Here is a 6,158-nt window from a genome sequence, read left to right on the forward strand (position 1 = left end):
GGATTAAAGGTGTGCGCCAACATGCCTGGCATGCATATAGTCTTGATTGTGCAAGGAAGAGCCAGGATTGCTGTAAGTATGAGGTCAATATGAGCTACACAATGAGATTTTCTTAAAAATTAAAACAATCAGGCAAAATATTTAAACAAATTTCACACAGTTACTTTTTTTTTTTTTTTTTTTTTTTTTACATCTCTGAGCCATTTAAATTGAAAGCTATAAAATCTGACTGGGTAATAACCCTTACCTGAAGAATACTAATTTTATTAGTATACAACTGATATGTTCGATATATAATATTTAAAATATCATGTGTGCAGTAGAGAAACTTAAGTTGCTTAAGTAAATAAATAGAAAAGAAAATACTAATATTGTAAAAGTAGAAGGAACACTATAATAAGCTATAAGACTGCAATGATCCTGACAGTTGTTTTAAAAATTATGAAATTCCAAAATAAATCTAGAAATGATGCATATGGCTTATTAAAAACTCAGAGTTCTCAATTCCATGACTATTAGGTCAATAATGTTAAATCATATGATCTTTTGCCTCCTTAATAGTGGCCTTTTCTACCATTCTCTAACTTATATTTTCCTATTCACTTAGAAGATAGTCCTGACTCTAGAGGCATACGAACCTTCCAAACTACTATAAAGATACAGCAGATTCAAATGTACAAAAATCATCATTAGCAGTAAGTTGTGTAAGGTTACCCTGTTGCATCTTCTCTCATCTGTTTCCTTGCCTCAGCTTCCCTCTCTGATGATTCATTGCTTCTCCTTCTTTTTCTCCTTTCATTGCTTCTTCTCATCTGTTTCACACTCTTACTTTTTAAACTCTCTTCCTTCTTACTCCCTTCTCTGTCACAATTCTCTTCCTTTACACCTAGGCCAATATTCATCTATGTTGCATATCTCCTTGAACAACACAAGGGATTTTTACTTGGCTTATGTTTACTACTATTCCTGACTCAAGATTTCTCTTCATTCTTAGAATCATGAAGAATCATTTTTTTAAAAGAGACTCATGGACATGTTTGAAGTTTTTGATACATGTTTTTATGAACATCAAATTTTACCTTCTCTGATAATCAAGTCTTGAAATCATAATTCTAGGACATCTTTTAACTGACTTGTTGTTAGTAGTTAGGTTGTGTTGTGGTTGTTGCTAGTTTGTTTCCAATTTGATACAAGCTAACATGAGCTGAGAAGAAGAAAGCTGAATTGAGGAATTATCTTGCTCAGATTGCCTGTGGTCATTTTTTAAAAATTGATAATCAGTGTAGGGGGGAATATCACATAGTGAACAGTTTCATCCTCTGATATGAATGTCTGAGTTGTCTATACATATAAAACCAATTAGTATGCTCTTCTGTGGGGAATGTCACCTCTCCCATTCTCAGCTTTCCTCAGTTACATACAGTTCTTTATCTAGAAGGAAGGGCTCCTAGGCTTTTCTCATCCAGTTTGGCATGTTCATTAGTATCATCTACATTAGGCTATTGTTTAGACAGTCATGTTTGTAAGACTTTATTGGTATAGTGCCTCATATTACTAAGAGACCCAATCTCATATAAATTTCCTTGTTGCTCAGGCTCTTTTTACCATATCTTCTGCAATGTGCTCCATTTATAAAGTGCAGAGTGTTTTGAAATATATCTATTAGGAGTGGGCCCTAAAATTCTGCACATTATCCTTGTTTAGAAAATTACCAGTTTTAGATTCTCCTACAATTGCCATGTCTTTATTAGTACTGAGTAGATAGCTTAAGATTCTAGTACCTGGAATCATTTACATTCTTATTGAGCAAAATTTAATTGCAATTGATTATTCAGTTTCATAGAGGGAACCCTGAAAACATGCATGCAAGTAATATATATGCCAACTATACAGACTTTTCATAAGAAATGATAGAGTTATAGCATCTGATGTCACCAATAATGCATGAGGTAAGACAAGAAAGGGAAGTTAGTAATGTGTGTGTGTGTGTGTGTGTGTGTGTGTGTGTGTGTGTGTATGTATGAAATACACATACTATTTTAATATAAAATTGTAACCTCCCCCCCTCAGCCTGAAATCTGGCTGATCAGGTTTGACTGTTAGCACCCGGAGATCATGGGGTTAGAGCCTGCCACCCTATCATTCTGCCACTTCCACTGCTACTACCTGCTGCCTAGCTGTTCTGGAGTATTCACGTGGTCACCTGCAACTGGACTCCGAGGATAATTTGGCAGGAATGGGCCCCTCCCCACTTCTTCATAACCTGGTGTTCAGAATAGTAAAATTGAGCTTTGATCAGAACCTTTGTCTTAGCTCCGTTCTTTCTCTCGTCCGTCTAGTTCCCTCTCTTTCAGCCCGAGTCTGCGCTTAAGCCATACCCCATTCCTCAGGAGCCGCTGGACAGCATGCAACAATTTTGGCACCTGAACGGACCTGAAGAATGGCAGAAGGACACTGAGAGAAAGCTGTCCGTGTGGAGCTCCACGGGAAAAGCAAATGGTCCTTGGTATCGGGCACCGGAGCAACAAACAGGTACACATGCTAGCGTTAGCTTAAAATATCATTTTTTAAAGTGTTGCTGAGGGTGAGGTAGGATACAAACTAAGCTTGAATAGGCACTAACCCAAAGCTGGTTCTGCTTTGGTCAGCAGCGAATTAATTGAAACTAGAAACTGGAATCAGGCAGTCGTCCCCAGGTTTCAAGAGCTGTCTTAGGTGAGAGAAAGTAGGGTTTGAAGTTATGGATCAAGGAGGTCGTCCTCAGCTTCCAGGAGCTGTTTCAGGCAAGAGGAGTAGGGCTTGAAGTAATTTGTAAGAAATTTTTTAGATAGGAGAGATTCTTGTTGCCCATGGTTCAAGGAAGAAGAAACTTTAGATTACAGAACCTGGGAGAAAGTTGGTGAGGCCTTGAAAATCATTCAGGCAGATAATCTCACCTTAGGCCTCTGGGCGCTTGTGAAAGATACTATTGGAAAGGTGATCTCTTGGGGTGGCGGGGGGGTGGACTGTACCCAGGCAGAGCTTGTAGAATCTCAGGAAGAGTGCCTATCAGAGAGGGCCTTCTCAGAAAAGGTTCCTCTTAACTCTAAATTTGATAAATGTGGAAACTCTGATGATGAACTAAATTCAAACAAAAATCACTCAGATAGAGGAGCTGCCAATTATTTTGATGAGAATTGGCTTTCTTGCGTGTCTCCCGCTCCACCTATGGTCCCCACCTTGGGAGGTGCTACTCATAGGGACATGTGACTAAGCAAATTAGAGTTTGAAATTAGGCTTCAGAAGTTGACTAATGAGCTTCGGGAGCTAAAAAGGATGTCAGAAGTGGGGAAGAGTAACTCTTCTGAAGTTCACCAGGTGCCACTAGAAAGAGCTGTGAGTCAGGCTCGTGGGAGAGGACAGAATACGTCTAATACGCTAGCCTTTCCTGTGGTCGAGGTAGTTAATCAGCAAGATACTAGAGTCAGACATTACCAGACTTTGGATTTCATGTTGATAAAGGAGTTAAGAACAGCTGTTGTGCAATATGGACCTTCAGCCCCTTTCACTCGAGCATTACTAGATACAGTCGTGGAGTCACACTTAAACCCCCTAGATTGGAAGACTCTTTGTAAGGCTACCCTGTCAGTAGGAGATTTTTTTGCTTTGGGATTCTGAATGGCAAGATGCCAGTAAGAAAACTGCCACTTTAAATGCTCAGACCTGTAATTTAGACTGGGATAGCAACATGCTTTTAGGAGAGGGTCCATATGAGGGACAGACAAATCAGATTGATTTTCCCGTTGCAGTGTACACAGAGATCGTGGCGGCTGCTGTAATTGGGGACTGTTACCAGTTAGAGGGGATACTGGTGGGAGTTTAGCTAGCATTTGGCAGAGTTCTGTTGAGGCTTATCAAAACTTTGTGGACAGGTTTTTGATAGCAGCTAGTAGAATCCTTGGAAAGTTGGACACGGGAAGTCCTTTCGTTATGTAATTGGCTTATGAGAATGCTAACTCAATGTGCCGAGCTGCGATCAACCTCAAAAAGTACAGACAGATTTGGCGGGATATGTCTGTCTTTGTGCAGACATTGGGCCGTCGTGCGCAACTTCGCAGGGGACCCACGTACAAGCAATGTTCTCGTGGAAATGAGGGAATAATGCATGTTTTAAATGTGGAAGTTTGGATCATTTTAAAAGTAATTGTCCTAAGAACAAAGGTGCCAGGAATGGGCAAGCAGGCGTGCCCCAGGAATTTGTCCCCGGTGCAGAAAGGGCAACCACTGGGCCAGGGTGTGCAAGTCTAAGCCAGGCGTTCTGAGCCGCCCAGTGCTGGGAAACAAGGAAAGGGGTTAGCCCCAGACCCCGACTTACTTAAAGAAAACAGCTTATGGGGCTATAAATCTGCTGCCCAGCCAAAATGATCAGTTTTTGAGCATGTCAGGTCAAACCCAGGAAATGCAAGACTGGACCTCTGTTCCACCATCCAAGCAGTATCAACCCCAGAAATGGGAGTCCAAATTCTGCCTACCAGAGTCTTTGGACCTCTACCTGTAGAAGCTTGTGGATTTCTTTTAGGACGAAACAGTTCTATTGTAAAAGGCCTGCAGCTTTATCCAGGTGTTATAAATAATGATTATGAGGGAGAAATTAAAATTATAGCTGCTTCCCCTCATGGTTTCATAACTGTACCTGCTAATCAGAGAATTGCTCAACTTGCTTTAATCCCTTTACATCAGTCACCGTATAGATTCTTTAAAAATGAGAGAGGACAAGGTGGCTTTTACTCCTCTGGTGTGAATTGGGTTCAATCTATTATTAATCAGAAACCTAACCTTAAATTGACATTTGATGAAAAAAGCTTTGAAGGATTAATAGATACTGGAGCCAATGTAAGGATTATAAGAGGGCAGGACTGGCCCTCAAACTGGCCCTTAACTGATTCCTTAACTCACCTTCAAGGAATTGGGTAAGCTAGTAACCCAAAACGTAGTTCCAAATTGCTAACGTGGAGATATGAGGATGGAAAATCAGGAAAAATTCAGCCGTATGTTATGTCAAATTTGCCTGTAATTCTATAGGGAAGAGATCTCTTGTCACAGATGGGCATTATAATGTACAGTCCTAATAAGATGGTGACTAAGCAGATGTTCAGGCAGGGACCTATGCATGTTCATGGACTAAAAAAGAAGGGACAAGGAATTAAGACTTTTGAGGATCCTAAACCTCACTCTAAAACAAGAGGTTTAAAGTACTTTCAGTAGTGGCCACTATCTTGCCTGCATCCCAAGCGGATAAAATCCAATGGCTTAATGATATTCAGGTGTGGGTGAATCAGTGGTCTCTACCTAAAGAAAAAATAGAAGCCACTTCTTCGCTAGTGTGGGAGCAGTTAGAAGCAGGACATTTAGTAGAATCCCAGTCTCCTTGGAATACACCAATTTTCATTATCAAGAAAAAATCTGGTAAATGGAGACTGTTACAAGATTTAAAAAAAGTTAATGAGACTATGGTACCTATGGGACCTTTACAACCTGGGCTTCCCTCCCCAGTAGCCATTTCTAAAGGATATTACAAAACTGTGGTAGATCTGAAGGATTGTTTCTTTACTGTTCCTTTGCATCCAAAGGATTGTGAAAGATTTGCTTTTAGTGTTCCTTCTGTAAATTTTAAGGAACCTATGAAGAGATATCAATGGACAGTTCTCCAGCAGGGCATGGCTAAAAGTCCTGCCTTATGCCAAAGGTTTGTGGCACAGGCCATTCAGCCTGTGAGACAACAATAGCCGATGATTTACATCATTTATTTCACAGAGGATGTTTTGATGGAGGGAAAAGACCTCCAGGATTTGCTTTTGTGTTATAGAGATATATTAGGGATGAGGAGGGTGACCTGCAGCTCCTAATATAGCCTAAGAGCCACAAATTGTGATGTTACAAGTGACATAATTCTTGTAGAGGCCTTGCTGAATCTGGGGTTGGCAATTCTCCCTTGGGAGCTGCACAGTACTCAGAATTGTGCATGTTGGTTCATGATAATACAAACACAGTATGGGCAGCAGCGTGGGTATGAGGCTAAGCACTGCAGGGTAAGGTCCAATTTGACCATTTCTGAGTTCCCTGAGAGACACACCCGGTTTGGATGGAGATTGGTATCTAGTTCCAGTTACAACCAAAAA

General features: G+C 40.5%; 1 pseudogene; it reads left to right on the forward strand.

The window, feature by feature from the left end:
* The first annotated feature begins 1,940 nt into the window (after window positions 1-1,940).
* On the forward strand, window positions 1,941-4,537 carry LOC110307350 (annotated as a pseudogene).
* Window positions 4,538-6,158: the final 1,621 nt, after the last annotated feature.

Source organism: Mus caroli, chromosome 12, assembly GCF_900094665.2.
Source record: "Mus caroli chromosome 12, CAROLI_EIJ_v1.1, whole genome shotgun sequence".
NCBI lineage: Eukaryota > Metazoa > Chordata > Mammalia > Rodentia > Muridae > Mus > Mus caroli.